This window comes from Triticum dicoccoides, chromosome 7B, assembly GCF_002162155.2.
Source record: "Triticum dicoccoides isolate Atlit2015 ecotype Zavitan chromosome 7B, WEW_v2.0, whole genome shotgun sequence".
NCBI classification, from domain to species: domain Eukaryota; kingdom Viridiplantae; phylum Streptophyta; class Magnoliopsida; order Poales; family Poaceae; genus Triticum; species Triticum dicoccoides.
This window is the reverse complement of record NC_041393.1, coordinates 753,099,114-753,118,541: the sequence shown is the minus strand read 5'-3', so window position 1 is coordinate 753,118,541 and position 19,428 is coordinate 753,099,114.

Below are 19,428 nucleotides of genomic sequence, written 5' to 3'. Positions count from 1 at the left end.
CAGACACCCCGACACCCGACCCCCCGAGGCCGACAGGGTCTTATATTTGTGAATTATTAGTTAGGTCATATATTTTTCGATTTCATTATGAAAACATCATATATAATTGTGTTGATCGGGTTGATTTAAATGTGCAGTTGTTTCACCGCTGCGAGGTTTGGTGTTCGACGACCTCGCCGTGCGTTTGACGACCTCTGCCCCTTCGTTTGTGGGTGAGCACAAATGACATGTCCTCCTCCCCCATTAATTATTTGCTCTGTTCTGGTGTTCGTGCCGATGAAACTTGATAGCTAGTTATATATGTGTCTTGAATCATCAGTATGCGTAACCAATATGTGTCTCCCGTTCGAAAGTGTCATAGTTATAAGTATGCATGCATTTGCATATTTATAACCTTGATTCTTTCGAATTGTCCAACGCTATCCATGGACAGCCCGAGTATGTGTAGATTGGGTTCGTTTTCCCATATGCTTTGCCCCGGATCCGACGCATTAATTTCGTCAGTGCCTCCCCTGTTGTTCTCCGGGTACACATCCTCTCTGTTTATTGCAGAGACGTGTATCAGGAGAACAGCGGGGAGGTGCTACCGAAATTTTGCGTCGGATCCGGAGCATAGCATGGGAAAATGAACCCAATCTACACATACTCGGGTGGGATTAGGACCTATCATTACCTATTAGAGTGTAGGTTGCATGGACGTAATAAAATTGACAAAGTAGATCAACTGATGAATATATACATGGTGAATTATATATATAATTGTTGTGTGTCTAGTAGCTCTGAAAGTCAAGATGAGTGATCGTGCATGGATGTATACCGGTCACACTGGTCAGAACAAATGGAGCGCTGAATGGTTCACAAAAACCAAGGGGTTTGTGCAAGCCGCATTTGCAAATGGCCAGAGGAAAACTTGGTGCCCCTGTTTCCGATGCGGCAATTGGGAAAATAGGACAGAGGCTGAAATGGGTAAACACCTGCAGAAGAATGGTTTTACGCCCGATTATACGGTGTGGACATTTCATGGTGAGTCTGCCCAACGTGACCGAGCTGAGGTGGATCATCATCGCACCGACGAGCATGGTACCGGGATGGAAAACATGGTGCAAGACTATGATGATGCTCGGGATTCGGACGAGGAGATGGAGGAATCTGCAAAGGCCTTCAATGAAATGTTGGAGTCTTCAAAACGTCCGCTCCACGAGCACACTGAGCTTTGTCAGTTGGATGCCATCTCACAAGTAATGGCTTTGAAGGCTCAGTTCAACTTGGGCAGAGAATGCTATGACGCAATTATGACAGTATTTGGACGCTTTCTACCCAAAGGCCATGTAATGCCTGCAAACCTATACCAGTCGGACAAAATCCTCCGTGCACTGAAGATGCCCTATGAGAAGATACATGCCTGTGAGAAAGGATGTGCCTTATTTAGGCTTGACTATGCGGACTTGAACTATTGTCCCATTTGCAAGTCTTCCAGGTATATTGTGGTAGACAACGGTATGGGTGAGAAGACACAGACCAAAATCCCTGTTAGTGTTCTTCGGTATATGCCAATCATACCAAGACTTCAACGTCTTTTCATGGTCGAAGAGACGGCCAGACAGATGACATGGCACAAAACAGGCAAAAGAACCGAACTAGATGCAGATGTGAATCTGATGATGGTACACACATCGGATGGTGTTGCGTGGAAAAAGTTTGATGATTTACATGCTGACAAAGCGGCAGATCTGAGGCATCCTCGAGTCGGCATCAACACCGATGGGTTCAGTGTGTTTGGTATGACGGCAGCACAATACAGTTGTTGGTCCGTATTTGTCTTTCCACTCAATCTCCCCCCCGGACAGATTATGCAAAGAAAGAACATTTTCCTGACGTTGATAATTCCAGGGCCCAACTATCCGGGAAAAAATATGAATGTGTACATGCAGCCGCTTAAGGACGAATTGCAAGAAGCCTGTGATAATGGGTTCAAGACATACGACGCCTATAGCAAACGAAACTTCATAATGCGTGTCTGGTACATGTACTCGACGCATGACTTGCCGGCATATGCGCTATTCGTTGGCTGGTGTGTGCATGGAAAGTTCCCGTGCCCCACATGCAAGGGAGCTCTTGAGTTTCGTTGGCTTCAAGCCGGTCGCAAGTTTTCTTGCTTCGACATGCATAGACAGTTCCTGGATCCTCGCCATAAGTTCAGGAAAGACAAGAAGAACTTCATCAGAGATAGAGTTGTAAAAAACTCTGCACCACCTGCGTTGACAAGCCAACAGACCCTGGATCAGTTAAACGCTCTCAAGCCAGATCCAGAGCGTCCAGGGTACTTCAAGGGGTATAATTCTGAGCACGCCTGGACTCACAAAACATGCTTATGGGATCTGCCTTACTTCAAAGACCTCCTTTGCCCACACAACATCGACGTGATGCACACTAAGAAGAATATCGCCGAGGCACTTTTTGGTACATTGTTCAGCATAGATGGGAAGTCAAAGGATAACACTAAGGCTAGAGTCGATCTGGAGGCGCTATGTGATAGGCCGTTACAAAACATGAAAGAACCGAAAGGAAAGCAGAACTGGACGAAGCCAAAGGCATGGTTCAATCTTGGAAGGCCAGCTATGAGGGAAATTATCTTGTGGGTGAAAATGCAGTTGATGTTCCCCGATGGGTATGCAGCGAATCTAAAGAGGGGAGCGAGTCTATATAAATTGAAGATATTTGGTCTCAAGAGTCATGATTGGCACATATGGATTGAGCGGGTAATGCCGGTGATGTTGCATGGCTTCATTCCTGAGGATGAATGGCTAGTACTGGCAGAACTCAGCTATTTCTTCCGTGTTCTTTGTGCGAAAGAACTATCGCCTGGCGTGCTAGAAGAAATGGAAGAGTTGGCGCCAGAGTTGATCTGCAAGTTAGAGAAGATCTTTCCACTGGGCTTCTTTAATCCAATGCAGAATTTGATTTTGCATCTCCCGACCGAGGCAAGATTGGGGGGGCCGTGCAAAATCGTTGGTGCTACCCAACTGAGAGGATGCAGAAGACACTTCGAGAAAAATGTAAAAATAAACATAGAATTGAAGCGTCAATGCCTGAGGCATTCATCACTGAGGAGGCGGCAAACTTCAAGGTAGCTCCAGCTTATATCAGTTCGGGCGGAATTGGGTATGTGGTTTGCTTCATGATTAATGCAATTCATTCATCATGCTAGCTTGAGACCTTTAATTACTAATTTACTTTGTTTCTCTCTTTCAGGCATGCTACAATAAGACGGATAAGGTGCCAGAGGGGTACGACCTGTATGCCATGGCCCACACTGCCTCTTACAAGCAAATCAAGGGGAAGGCGAGGAAAGGGGAGGAGTTTAACCCGAGCCAGATTCCCTACAATCCAGAGCAGGTGATGATATCTAGTGGCGGGAGGTCCCGTGGCTCCATAGCCATTGATCCAGAGATTGCTCCTGACACCACGGTGAGTTTAATTTGAATGGACGTTACTTGCTAGTCTTAACATTTGAGTGTCATCATGCTAATGAAACATTGGAAATGATCTTTGGTGCAGCGTAACTCCACACAAGCATCACACGATCCTTCTCCAGCTACTTGCATCAGCAGCGGACGGCAAAGAGGCCACGTGGCAGGCAACTGTGCTTCCTGGGAGGCTGGCCAATTTGGTCAGTTTGCCTACAGTGGCTGACGGCAAAGAGAAAAAAACTTTGCCTACAGCGGCGGACGGCAAAGGCCTTCCAAAGTTTGCCGTCAATAGCCGACGGCAAAGGCTTGCCATTAACCACCTAACGGAGTAACATCGCATTTATTGCCGTCTGCATTCGTTGCCGTCCGCTGCTGATGGCAAAGGCCCCTTTGCCGTCAGCCGCCTGAAGCAGACGGCAACGTAGCTCTTAGCCGTCCCGTACTTTGCAGTCCACTTTTGCCGTATGCGGCGGACGGCAAAGGCCTTTGCCGTCCGCCGTGGCTGATGGCAAAGTAGCTGATTCCTATAGTGATGGCTGGAAAAGCACTCTTACTCCTCTGGACCCCAAGACCCCCACACATCTGGATTACTTTGGTCCTCTCGTCATTCGGACTCGCCTTTTTCACCGTCTGAGAATATGTGCTTGAAGAGGCCCCAGTGCGGCCGACAGCCCAGGAAGTTTTCGCACAGAGACACGAAAGCGGCGAGATAGGCAATGGAGTTGGGAGTGAAGTGATGGAGTTGTGCCCCAAAGAAGTTCAGGAACCCTCGAAAGAAAAGATTCGGCGGCAGAGAGAACCCGCGATCGACATGGGTGGCTAAGAGAACGCACTCACCCTCCTGAGGCTGCGGTTGCCATTCCGCCCCCGGAAGCCTTGCTGACCCATGGGAGATCAGTACCTCATGGGCCAGATCATCGAGATCCTTCTGGGAGATGGTCGAGCGGATCCAGTCTCCTTGGACCCAGCCTTGCGGCAGGCGGGACCGCGTAGAAGATCCGCCCCGACTGGTCGCTCTCCCCTTCGCTTTCGCCATCGCCGTCGCCTTCTTCGCTCGCTCCAAGGCCGCCATCTTTCCTTCACCATCGTCGCCGGCGAGGCGCACGAGGAGCGGATGAGCGGAGATAAAAGCGGGCGCAGTGGGTGAGGTTGAGGAAGGGGGAGAGGGGAATGAAGATGCACTGTTAAAAAAAAACCCCGTCCGATGCTTTATATAAGGTCACTTCCGAGTGGCTGACCGGTAGGCCCGGGCGATCCTGTCAAATCCCGAAACAGTCGCGCGCGCGATACGTGGTGAAAAAGGCGGCACGGAAATCGAGGCATATTTGCCTTATCCCATCCGAGTACCGCGGTCTTCTCCACTTCGCGCGCTTCCCAAAATTCGGATCCCACTAAATCCGCTAACAGCAGAGCAACTTGTCAGACGGAGGATTTCCTACGATCCTTCTCTCGGAAATCTCCAAGTTCATAAAGTTCACTCGACAATTATAAAGAATGGATCAAGGCGACTGAAAGAGAAGTTGACGCCATCACTAAGAAGTCATTGACCCATAATGAGACATACTCGCAGTACAAAAATCAGGTCGGAAATACTATCAACTCCTTCCTCACTCAAACCTCGATCCATTTGGGGGCTAATGATGAAGTCATGTACCTAGGGTAGGGTCATGGACCTGTCCAAGGTACCCTTCCCAAGGACATCTCTAGAAGAAACTCCCTTCCATTCAACCTGGAAGGATTCCACTCGACGGACTCGAAGACACTCGACCATGAAGATTCACTCGACCACCAGGAATCCACGAGCCACTCTGTATCCAAACGGTCTGTAATTAAGTAGTCTTTATGGCCATGATGACACTTAATGTAAGGCATTACCTGTAACTCCAGGCCTTAATGTACTTTAAACCCTCCGCTACATGGGCTGGCTGGGTCCTGGCAGACACTATATAAGCCACCCCCCTCCACTGGCAGAAGGGTTCGCACCCCTGTAACTCATATGCTTATAATCCAGTTGACCGCCTCCGGGCTCCATGACATAGGGCTGTTACTTCTTCGGAGAAGGGCCTGAACTCGTAAATCCCTTGCGTATACAACTACTCCATAGCTAGGATCTTGCCTCTCCATACCTACCCCCTATCCTACTGTCAGTCTTAGTACCATGACAGAACTTCGATCCCTTGATTGGGCGATGTTATGTCCATTTTGCATCATGTTTTCGTATTGTTATTTATAATGTTTTTAATCAATATAACACTTTGTGGAGCAATTCTAATGCCTTCTCTCTCTTAATTTGCACGATTTACATGAAGAGGGAGATTGCCAACAGCTAGAATTCTGGACCTGAAAAGCTATGTCAGAGATACCTATTCTGCACATCTCTAAATAAGCTAAAATTTCACGAAGATTTATTTTTGAATAAATAAAAAACATTGGAGAAAATAAATACCAGAGGGGGCCACCTAGGTGCCACGAGTCACCGGGGCGCGCCTACCCCCCTGGGCGCGCCCTGGTGGCTTGTGGGACCCCTGGCCAGCCTTCCGTACCCATCTTATGGTCTATAAGCCCTGCCCTAGAAAAAATAAGGAGAACACTTTCAGGAAGGAGCACCGCCGTCTCAAAGTGGAACTTGGCCAGAAGCATTTTTTCTCTCCGGCGGAGTAATTCTGCCGGGGATACTTCCCTCTGGGAGGGGGAAATCGAAGCCATCGTCATCAGCAACAACCCTCTCATCGTGGGAGGACCAATCTTCACCAGCACCATCTCATTTCAAACCCTAGTTCTCTCTTGTATTCAATCTTTGTATCAAAACCTCAGATTGGTACTTGTGGGTTGCTAGTAGTGTTGATTACATCTTGTAGTTGATACTAGTTGGTTTATTTGGTGGAATATTATATGTTGAGATTCATTATGCTATTCAACCACCCCTATGATCTTGGACATGAATATGATGTGTGAGTAGTTAGTTTTGTTCTTGGGGACATGGGAGAAGTCTTGTCGTAAGTAATCATGTGAATTTGGTATTCGTTTGATATTTTGATGATATGTATGTTGTTGTTTTCCTTAGTGGTGTCGTGTGAACGTCGACTACATGACACTTCACCATCTTTGGGCCTAAGGTAATGCATTGTGGAGTAGTTATTATATGATGGGTTGCTAGAGTGACAGAAGCTTAAACCCTAGTTTATGCGCTATTTCGTAAGGGGCTTATTTGGATCCATATGTTTAATGCTCTGATTAAATTTATCTTAATTCTTCTTTCGTAGTTGCGGAGGCTTGCGCAAGGGGTTAATCATAAGTGGGACGATTGCAAGTAAGAACAACACCCAAGCACTGGTCCACCCACATATCAAATTATCAAAGTAGTGAACGCGAGTCAAACAAACATGATGGAAGTGACTAGATGAAATTCCCGTGTGTCCTCAAGAACGCTTTGCTTATTATAAAAGACCATTTCGTCACGTCCTTTGCTACAAAAAGGATTGGGCTACCTTGCTGCAACTTAGTTACTATTGCTACTTGATACATCTCCAACGTATCCATAATTTTTGATTGTTCCATGCTATTATATTACCTCTTTTGGATATTTATGGGCTTTACTATAAACTTTTATATCATTTTTGGGACTAACCTATTAACCGGAGGCCCAGCCCAAATTGCTGTTTTTTCCTATTTCAGTGTTCCGCGGAAAAGGAATATCAAACGGAGTCCAAACGGAATGAAACCTTCGGGAGAGTTATTTTTGGAACAAACCAATCCAGGACACCTGGAGTTGACGTCAAGAAGTAAACGAGGCGGCCACTAGGGTCCAGGGCGCGCCCTATGGGGGTGGGCGTGCCCCCCACCCTTGTGGGTCCCTTGTGGCTCCCCTGACCGACTTCCTTCACCTATATATATCTACGTACACCAAAAACATCTAGGAGCACCACGAAACCCTATTTCCACCACCGCAACCTTCTGTAGCCGTGAGATCCCATCTTGGGGCCTTTTTCGGTGCTCCGCCAGAGGGGGAATCGATCATGGAGGGCTTCTACATCAACACCATAACCTCTCCGATGAAGTGTGAGTAGTTTACCACAGACCTTCGGGTCCATAGTTATTAGCTAGATGGCTTCTTCTCTCTCTTTGAATCTCAACACAATGTCTCCTTGATCTTCTTGGAGATCTATTCGATGTAACTCTTTTTGCAGTGTGTTTGTCGAGATCCGATGAATTGTGGGTTTATGATCAAGTTTATCTATGAGAAATATATGAATCTCCTCTGAATTCTTTTATGTATGATTGGTTATCTTTGCAAGTCTCTTCGAATTATCAGTTTGGTTTGGCCTACTAGATTGATCCTTCTTGCAATGGGGGAAGTGCTTAGCTTTGGGTTCAATCTTGCGGTGTCCTTTCCCAGTGACAGTAGGGGCAGCAAGGCACGTATTGTATTGTTGCCATCGAGGATAAAAACATGGGGTTTATATCATATAGCTTGAGTTTATCCCTCTACATCATGTCATCTTGCCTAATGCGTTACTCTGTTCTTATGAACTTAATACTCTAGATGCATGCTGGATAGCGGTCGATGTGTGGAGTAATAGTAGTAGATGCAGAATCGTTTCGATCTACTTGTCGCGGATGTGATGCCTATATACATGATCATGCCTAGATATTCTCATAACTATGCACTTTTCTATCAATTGCTCGACAGTAATTTGTTCACCCACTGTAATACTTATGCTATCTTGAGAGAAGCCACTAGTGAAACCTATGGCCCCCGGGTCTATTTTCCGTCATATAAGTTTCCTATCTACTTTACTTTGCAATCTTTACTTTCCAATCTATATCATAAAAATACCAAAAATATTTATCTTATCTTATTATCTCTATCAGATCTCACTTCCGCAAGTGGCCATGAAGGGATTGACAACCCCTTTATCGTGTTGGTTGCGAGCTTCTTGTTTGTTTGTGTAGGTACGAGGGACTTGCACGTAGCCACCTACTGGATTGATACCTTGGTTCTCAAAACAAAGGGAAATACTTACGCTACTTTGTTGCATCACCCTTTCCTCTTCAAGGGAAAACCAACGCAGTGCTCAAGAGGTAGCAAGAAGGATTTCTGGCGCCGTTGCCGAGGAGGTCTTCGCTCAAGTCAAGACATACCAAGTACCCATCACAATCTCTTCTCCCTCGCATTACATTATTTGCCATTTGCCTCTCGTTTTCCTCTCCCCCACTTCACCCTTGCCGTTTTATTCGCCCTCTCTTTCCCGTTCACCTCTTGTTCCGCTTGCTTCGTGTATTTGCTGCCACTATGTCTGAAACTGGGGAGGTTATCGTTGATAAGGACAATAGTAATAACATGGGAAACTTTGATGCTTTTGATGATCCTGTTGAAGAACCACCCCTCTTACATACTAAAAAGTTTTGAATCGGTAGTGGTAAAATTATTGGAAAAGGGGTTATTCAAGATTTCTTTACTTGTGCCGGTGCTTTGCCCGCTATGGGTGGATCTATTCTTCATAGAACTAGTAGTCTTGCAGATGCTATATCCTTGCTTATAGTTGAACTTGAAAGACAGTTTATGCATATGCATCCTTGCATACAAAGGATTTTCCTAGAATTTTCCAATATTGAGCATTCTTCTTTTAAGCGTGCAGCTACTATCTTTTAGCACATGAGTTTAGATTTATAATTAAAGAAGCCAAAGAAATTTTTGCACACTATAGGGTGAACGTTGGTCGTCCTCCTATAGAGGTGATCCTATTTAATCAAGAAGACATGATGCGTTTACAATCTCTAGATCATGTTGCTTATAATGAAAACCTTAGAAAAAAGGTTCCTACCGATGTTCTAGTTGATAGAATCTCTGAAGTTAACGATGATTTTGCTATTCAAAACAATGGGTTAGGATTTTCTCTTGAGAAAAGGCTCGTGACTTTTTGCCAAAATAATGCTTATAATGATGAATTGGTTGTGCAATATGAGGGGCCAAAGGAGGAACCCATACCTCCCGAGCTTGATCTTGGGGACTTCTGTCCCATTAAATTTAGCCCTTTTGATTACTTTTGCTTGCCACAAAGAAAACTTGCTGCTGAACGTAGGAAATATGAGATGAGTTTTCTTGATTTACCTTATCATTATGGCAATACTTAGATCTATTCTCGCTTTTATGCCTAGCTAGGGGCGGTAAACGATAGCGCTTGCTGGGAGGCAACCCAATTTTATTTTTGTTCCTTGCTTTTTGTTCCTGTTTAGTATTAAATAATTCATCTAGCTTCTGTTTGGATGTGGTTTTATGTTTTAATTAGTGTTTGTGCCAAGTAGAACCTATAGGATCATCTTGGGTGATAGTTAATTTGATCTTGCTGAAAAACAGAAACTTTTGCACGCACAAGAATAATTTTAGTAAATCACAGAAACGTGATTTTTAGTTGATTCTTTTTGAAGTAGATTAATAGACCAACTGCCTAGGACTTCCTTTTTTTAGGATATTTAGAGTTCCAGAAGTATTCTAAAGTTACATATTTCTATAGACTGTTCTGTTTTTGACAGATTCTGTTTTTCGTGTGTTGTTTGCTTATTTTGATGAATCTATGGCTAGTATCGGGGGTATGAACCATAGAGAAGTTGGAATACAGTAGGTTTAACACCAATATAAATAAATAATGAGTTCATTACAGTACCTTAAATTGGTGGTTTGCTTTCTTGCACTAACGGAGCTCATGAGATTTTCTGTTGAGTTTTGTGTTGTGAAGTTTTCAAGTTTTGGGTAAAGATTCAATGGACTATGGAATAAGGAGTGGCAAGAGCCTAAGCTTGAGGATGCCAAAGGCACCCCAAGATAAATTCAAGGACAACCAAAAGCCTAAGCTTGGGGATGCCCCGGAAGGCATCCCCTCTTTCGTCTTCGTCTATCGGTAACTTTACTTGGAGCTATATTTTTATTCACCACATGATATGTATTTTGCTTGGAGCGTCTTGTATGATATGAGTCTTTGCTTTTTAGTTTACCACAATCATCCTTGCTGTACACACCTTTTGGTAGAGACACACATGAATTGAAATTTATTAGAATACTCTATGTGCTTCACTTATATCTTTTGAGCTAGACAATTTTGCTCTAGTGCTTCACTTATATTTTTTTAGAGCATGGCGGTGGTTTTATTTTGTAGAAATTATTGATCTCTCATGCTTCACTTATATTATTTTGAGAGTCTTTTAGAACAGCATGGTATTTGCTTTGGTTATAAAGTTAGTCCTAATATGATGGGCATCCAAGTTGGGTATAATAAAAACTATCATATAGAGTGCATTGAACGCTATGATCAATTTGATGCTTGATGATTGTTTTGAGATATGAGGATCGTAATATTAAAGTCATGCTAGTTGGGTAGTTGTGAACTTGAGGAATACTTGTGTTAAAAGTTTGTGATTCCCGTAGCATGCACGTATGGTGAACCGTTATGTGATGAAGTTGGAGCATGATTTATTTATTGATTGTCTTCCTTATGTGTGGAGGTCGGGATCGCGCGATGGTTAACTCCTACCAACCCTTCCCCTAGGAGCATGCGTGTAGTACTTTGTTTTGATAACTTGTATATTTTTGCAATAAGTATATGAGTTCGTCATGACTAATGTTGAGTCCATGGATTATACGCACTCTCATCCTTCCACCTTTGCTAGCCTCTCTTGTGCCGCGCAACTTTGGCCGGTAGAAAACACCCACCATATACCTTCCTCAAAACAGCCACCATACCTACCTATTATGGCATTTCCATAGCCATTCCGAGATATATTGCCATGCAACTTTCCACCATTCCGTTTATTATGACACGCATCATCATTGTCATATTGCTTTTGCATGATCATGTAGTTGACATCGTATTTGTGGCAAAGCCACCATTCATAATTCTTTCATACATGTCACTCTTGATTCATTGCATATCCCGGTATACCGCCGGAGGCATCCACATAGAGTCATATTTTGTTCTAAGTATTGAGTTGTAATTCTTGAGTTGTAAGTAAATAAAAGTGTGATGATCTTCATTATTAGAGCATTGTCCCAAGTGAGGAAAGGATGATGGAGACTATGATTCCCCCACAAGTCGGGATGAGACTCCGGACTTTATGAAAAATAAAAGAGGCCAAAGAAGCCCAAAAAAAAGAGGCCAAAGAATCCCACCAAAATAAAAAAAATGATGAGAGAAAAAGAGAGAAGGGACAGTGTTACTATCCTTTTCCACACTCGTGCTTCAAAGTAGCACCATGATCTTCATGATAGAGAGTCTCCTATGTTGTCACTTTCATATGCTAGTGGGAATTTTTCATTATAGAACTTGGCTTGTATATTCCAATGATGGGCTTCCTCGAAATGCCTTAGGTCTTCGTGAGCAAGCAAGTTGGATGCACACCCACTTAGTTTCTTTTGATGAGCTTTCATACACTTATAGCTTTAGTGCATCCGTTGCATGGAAATCCCTACTCACTCAGATTGATATCTATTAATGGGCATCTCCATAGCTCGTTGATACGCCTAGTTGATGTGAGACTATCTTCTTCTTTTTTGTCTTCTCCACAACCACCATCCTATTCCACATACAGTGCTATGTCCATGGATTATGCTCATGTATTGCGTGAAGATTGAAAAAGTTTGAGAATACTAAAGTATGAAACAATTGCTTGGCTAAAACCGGGGTTGTGCATGATTTAAATATTTTGTGTGATGAAGATAGAACATAGCCAGACTATATGATTTTGTAGGGATAACTTTCTTTGGCCATGTTATTTTGAGAAGACATAATTACTTTGTTAGTAAGCTTGAAGTATTATTACTCTTATGTCAATATTAAACTTTTATCTTGAATCATTTGGATCTGAACACTACTTGTCACTTGTTACAAATTATCTTGCTATCAAACTACTCGTTACTGATAATTTCAGTGCTTGCAGAAAATACCTTGCTGAAAACTTCCTTCTGCTCCTCGTTGGGTTCAACACCCTTACTATCGAGAGAACTACGATTAATCCCCTATACTTTTCGGTCATCAAGACTATTTTCTGCCGCCTTTTCCGGGGAATGAAGCGCCTTTGGTGAGCGGAATTTGGTAAGGAAACATTTATATTACATGCTGAAATTTACTGTCACTTGTTACTATGAAAAACAATCCTTTGAGGGGTTCATTTGGGGTATCTTCACCTCGAACAGAAGCACAAAGAGTTGCTCCTCAACCTACTACACCTACTGAAACTATTTATTATGAGATTCCTTCGGTATGATAGAGAAATTGCTAGCTAATTCGTATGCATGAGATGGAACAATACATCCTGATATGCATCTAATTTATGTGGATGAAGTTTATGGATTATTTAAGCTTGCAGGTCTACCCGGAGATGAAGTTAAGAAGAAGATTTTCCCTTTATCTTTGAAGGGAAAGGCATTGACATGGTATAGGCTATGTGATGATATTGGAACTTGGAATTGGAACCGATTGAGATTGGTATTTCATCAAAAGTTGTATCCTATGTATCTGGTTCATCGTGATCGAAATTTTATATATATATATATATATATATATATATATATATATATATATATATATATATATATAAGGAGAAAGCATCGCTCAATCTTTGGGGAGGCTTAAGTACATGATGTACACATGCCCCAATCATGAGCTCTCAAGAGAAATTATCTTCCATAATTTTTATGCTCGGCTTTCTCATAATAATCAAACCATTCTCGATTCTTCTTCGACTGGCTCCTTTATGAAGAAAACTATTGAATTCAGATGGGATCTTCTGGAAAGAATTAAACGCAACTCTGAAGATTGAGAACTTGACAAAGGTAATGATTTAGGTATAATACTTGAGTTCGATTATGTTAAATCTTTTATGGATACCGATGCTTTTCATAAGTTTAGCACTAACTATGGACTTAACTCCGAGATAGGAGCTTCCTTTTGTGAATCATTTGCTACTCATGTTGATCTCCCTAAGGAGAGGTGGTTTAAATACCACCCCCCTATTAAAGAAAAGATTGAAGAACCCGTTATAGTTAAAGATGAAAATGTCATTTACATTGTTGATCCACTTGTGCCTACCGCTTATATTGCAAAACCACATTTTCCTGATAGGATAAAGGAACATGCTAAAGTTTCAACTGTGGTTAACAAAATTAATATTAGAGCACCTAGACCTTCTGAAAAAATTAAAGTTGAACCTAATGTTGCTATGGTTGAAGATCTCTTGGTCGATAACATAGATGGGCATGTTATTTACTTTAGTGGTGAAGCCGCTAGAATTGCTAAGCCTGACACTAAAGATAAGAATAAACATGTTGTTAGCATGCATGTTATCTCAGTTAAAATAGGAGATCATTGTTATTATGGTTTATGTGACTTGGGTGCTAGTGTGAGTGCTACTCCGTTTACCTTATATCAATAAATTATGAATGATATTGCACCTGTGTTGAGATAGAAGATATTGATGCTACTATTAAGCTTGCAAATAGAGATACTATTTCACCACTTGGGATTGTTAGAGATGTTGAAGTCTTGTGTGGGAAAATAAAATACCCTACTGATTTTCTAGTTCTTGGTTCTCCACAAGATGACTTTTGTCCCATTATATTTGGTAGACCTTTCTTAAACACCGTTAATGCTAGGATTGGTTGCATTAAAGAAACTGTCAGTGTTAACTTTAGTGATGTGTCTCATGAGTTTAATTTCTCTAAATTTCGTAGGCAACCTCATGATAAAGAATTGCCTAATAAAGATGAAATTTGGTCCTGCTTCTATTGTCGTACCTCATACTGATCCGTTAGAACAATATTTGCTAGACCATGAAAATGATATGCACATGAATGAAAGAAATGAAATAGATAAGATGTTGTTTGATCAACCACCTATCCTCAAACATAATTTGCCTATTGAAACTCTTAGAGGTCCACCTCCACGTAAAGGTGATCCTGTGTTTGAATTGAAACAATTACCTGATACATTAAAATATGCTTATCTTGATGGAAAGAAGATATATCCTGTTATTATTAATGCTAACCTTTCAGAGCATGAAGAAAAGAGATTACTAAAAACTCTGAAGAAGCACCGTGTCGCTATTGGATATACTCTTGATGATCTTAAGGGCATTATCCCACTCTATGTCAGCACAAGATTAATATGGAACCTGATGCTAAATCAGTCGTTGATCACCAATGATGATTAAATCCTAGGATGAAAGATGTGATAAGAACTGAAATATTAAAGCTTCTAGAAGCAGGTATAATTTATCGCATAGCTGATACTAGATGGGTAAGTCTCGATTATTGTGTTCCTAAGAAAGGAGGCATTGTCGTTGTTCGTAATGATAAAAATGAACTCATTCCACAAAGAATTGTAACTAGTTGTAGGATGGTATTGATTTTATAAAATTAAACAAAGCTACTATAAAAGATCATTACCCCTTGCCTTTTATAGATCAAATGTTAGAAAGACTATCTAAGCACACACACTTTTGCTTTCTTGATGGATATTTTGGTTTCTGTCAAATACCTGTATCATTGGAAGATCAAGAGAAAACTACTTTTATTTCCCCTTTTGGAATGCTTATAGACATATGCCTTTTGGTTTATGTAATGCACCTACTACCTTTCAAAGATGTATGAATGCTATATTCTCTGATTTTTTTGAACATATTGTTGAGGTTTTCATGGATGATTTCTCCGTTTATGGGACTTCTTTTGATGATTGCTTAAGCAACCTTGATCGAGTTCTGCAAAGATGTGAACAAACTAGTCTTGTATTGAATTGGGAGAAGTGCCACTTTATGGTGAATGAAGGTCATAAAATCTCCGAAAGAGGTATTGAGGTAGACAAAGCTAACGTTGAGGCAATTGAGAAGATGCCATGTCCTAAAGATATTAAAGGTATAATAAGTTTCCTTGGTCATGCTGGTTTCTACAGAAGGTTTATTAAAGACTTCTCTAAAATTTCTAGGCCTCTTACTAATCTCTTGCAAAAATATGTTCCATTTGTTTTTGATGATGATTGTGTAGAAGCCTTGAACACTTAAGAAATCCTTATCTTCTGCACCTATTGTTCAACCACCTGATTGGTACTTGTCTTTTGAAATGTGATGCTAGTGATTATACTGTTGGTGTTGTTCTAGGACAAAGAGTTGATAAGAAATTAAATGCTATCCATTCTGCTAGTAAAACTTTAGACAATGCTCAAAGAAATTATGCTACTACTGAGAAAGAATTGTTAGCAGTTGTGTTCGCATGTGATAGATTTAGATCTTACATAGTTGATTCTAAAGTAATTGTTCACACCGATCATGCTACTATTAAATACCTTATGGAAGAGAAAGATACTAAACCTTGACTCATTAAGTGGGTTCTTTTGCTACAGGAAATTGATTTGTATATTACTGATTGGAAACGAGCTGAGAATCCCATAGATGATAATCTATCTAGATTGGAAAATATTCTTGATAACTCACTACCTATTGATGACAGTTTTCCTGATGAACAACTAGCTATTATAAATGCTTCTCGTAATACTCCTTGGTATGCAGACTATGCTAACTACATCTTGCTAAATTTATACCACCTAGTTTCACATACCAACAAAAGAAAATTTTCTTCTTTGATTTAAGACATTACTTCTAGGATGACCCAAATCTTTATAAAGGAGTAGTTGGTATTATTAGATGTTGTATACATGAGCATGAACAGGAACAAATCCTACGGAAGTGTCATTCCGAGGCTTCCGGAGGACACCACGCTGGATATAGAACCGCACATAAGGTATTGCAATCTAGTTTTTATTGGCCTACTCTCTTCAAGGATGCACGTAAGTTTGTCTTATCTTGTGATGAATGTCAAAGAATTGGAAATATTTGGTAGACTCAGGAAATGCCTATGAATTATTCACTTGTTATTGAACCATTCAATGTTTTGGCATTTTATTATATGGGATATTTTCCTTCCTCTAATGGGTATCCACATATTTTAGTTGCTGTTGATTACGTTACTAAGTGGGTAGAAGCTATACCAACTAGTAGTGTTGATCATAACACCATAATTAAAATGCTTAAAGAAGCTATTTTCCCAAGGTTCAGAGTCCTTAGATATTTAGTGACTGATGGTGGTTCACATTTTATTCATGGTGCATTTCGTAAACTACTTGGTAAATATGATGTCAACCATAGAATTGCATCTCCTTACCATCCTCAATCTAGTGGTCAAGTTGGATTGAGCAATAGAGAAATAAAGTTAATTTTGCAAAAGACCGTCAATAGATCTAAAAAGAATTGGTCTAAGAAAATTGGTGATGCATTATGGGCCTATAGAACTGCTTATAAAAATCCTATGGGTATGTCTCCTTATAAAATGGTTTGTGGAAAAGCATGTCATTTACCTCTTGAGTTAGAACATAAAGCATATTGGGTAATTAAAGAACTCAATTATGATTTGAAACTTGCCAGTGAGAAGAGTTTATTTGATATTAGTTTGTTAGATGAATGGAGAACCCAAGCATATGAAAATGCCAAGTTGTTTAAAGAAAAATTTAAAGATGGCATGATAAAAGAATTCAAAAACAGGAATTCAAAGTGGGTGAGTATGTTCTATTGTAAAACTCTCGTTTTAGTTTTCTTTTGTAGGAGAACTACTCTCTAAATGGGAAGGACCGTATATCATTGAAGAAGTTTATCGTTCTGGAGCTATTAAGATCAATAATGCCGAGGGCACCAATCCGAGGGTGGTTAATGGACAAAGAATTAAGCATTATATTTCAGGTATGCCTATTAATGTTGAAACTAACATTATTCAAACTATGAAACTGGAGGAATACATAAGACAGACCTTCCAAAACACTCCAGAACCCTAAAAAGGAATAGGTATGTGATACGGTAAGTAAACCGACTCCAAAAGTTCTATAAAAATATTTTCTATCAGTTTCGGAATATTAGAAAAAATAGAGAAATAAGAAACAGCCGAGGGGACCCACGAGGTGCACACGAGGCACCAGGGTGCGCCCTGGTGGTTTGTGGGCCCCTCGTGAGTCTTCCTGACTCAGTTTTCTTCTGGAGTACTTGTTTTGCAAAAGATAAACATTCTTTATATATACTCCCAAACGTTTTGACCACCGCATCGTGGAAATATCCTCTGTTCTTGTTCCGTGTTGTTTTCTGTCAGATGTACCAAGCCAGGAATCATGTCTTCTTCCTTCTCCAACAACGTAGAAGGCGTTGCTTGGTTGATGCAGATGGAACTAAGGAGAGAGGGAACTGAGGATGCCGCCATGGAAGAATATGAAGGAGATTCGCTCGGCGTCCACCCTCCGGCCTCGGAGAGGGGCACGCTGGCTGGCATCTCCACTACTCCAAACCCCCATCAGGCCATGAGGACGATGAACGACCAAGGGAATCATGAAGTGCAAGGAGGGCTACCCCCTAGGATGCCCTTACACAGGTTACATCGGAACAATTTTCATAATTTGGTTCACAACTATGGGGTTGAAAATACTCCTCGTATGCACATACCGTCCAATTGGGACATATCTCGCCCAAGAGAAAGTGATATAGGAACAAACTCTTGGGGACTGAAGAATAAACATATTATGGTTGAGGTGGAAAAGAACACTGAGTTAACTCGTCAAGCTCTTCGGGAAATTCAGAGCTTGAGGGAGGCACTCATGAGCATTATGAAGAACAAGCCCACCACTTCATGACCACCATCATCACCGAAGAAACAAACTTGAGTACACGAGTATGGGAACTACCCTTGGCTTGTGCCAAGCTTGGGGGAGGTTCCCCGGTATCGTATCACCATCACTTTTATTATCTTTACCTATTTTAGTTCGATCCTTAGTTGTTTCATGATTTTGTTGAATAAAAGTTTAGTATGATCTATTTTCGAGTGCTAGTTTCATGATCTATCTATCTATGTAATTGGGTTCAGAGTTATATAATAAAGAGTAGTTTGAGTTTTTGCTTCTTTACTTGTATGTTCTGTTCCTAGCAATGGAAATAATGAAAAAGATCATATGTTAATTTTATGGAAAGTAATGACATTACATAAGGAAAAGTGTAAGTGGTAAAATTTATTGAAAGTTAACAAACATAGCATTGGTTAATGATGCAATTCATGAAAGAATTAATAAGGGAAGATAATGTTCACATATAAATATACTATCTTGGACATCTTTTACGATTGTCAGCCCCCATTAAGTATTTTATGTCAAATTGTTGATGTTGGACAAGGAAGACAACGTAATGAGTTATGTTTGCTTATATTCACATAGAATTTAAATTGTTATAGATCCTCCAACATGTGGTGCTTGCCCAATATCTTTGCTAGCCAAAAATCTGCACCAAGTAGAGATACTACTTGTGCATCAAAAAACCCTTAAACACAGTTTCATGTCATCAGAGTCCACTATACCTACCTATGGATTGAATAAGATCCTTAAAGTAAGTTGTCAATAGTGCATAAAGCAATAAAAATTGCTTCTGAATATGTATGATCTTTTATTGTAAGCGAAAATAAGCTTTGTACGATCTTGTGATGGTAAAGAAATAAAAGCGATAAATTGCATAATAAAGGTTGCTATCATGAGGGGTGATACAAAGTGACATTCGTTTGCGTAAGATCTTGCAATCCAAAAATAAAAAGCGCATGGTAACCTCTGCTTCCCTTTGCGAAGGGCATATCTTTTACTTTTATGTAATTACTCTTCATGCAAGAGTCAATAGTGTTCTCCTTTATTCCTTTTTATTTTTCTCTTTTGCAAGCATCATGTGGTGGGAAAAGATCTAGGCATATATATCCAATTGGATATGAGTGATCATGAGTTCTTATTATTGACATTACCCTTGAGGTGAATAAGTTGGGAGGCGAATTTATAAGCTCCTATCTTTCTAGGTGTCCAGCTAAAACCTTTTGCGCTCTCTCTCTCTCTCTCTCTCTCTCTCTCTC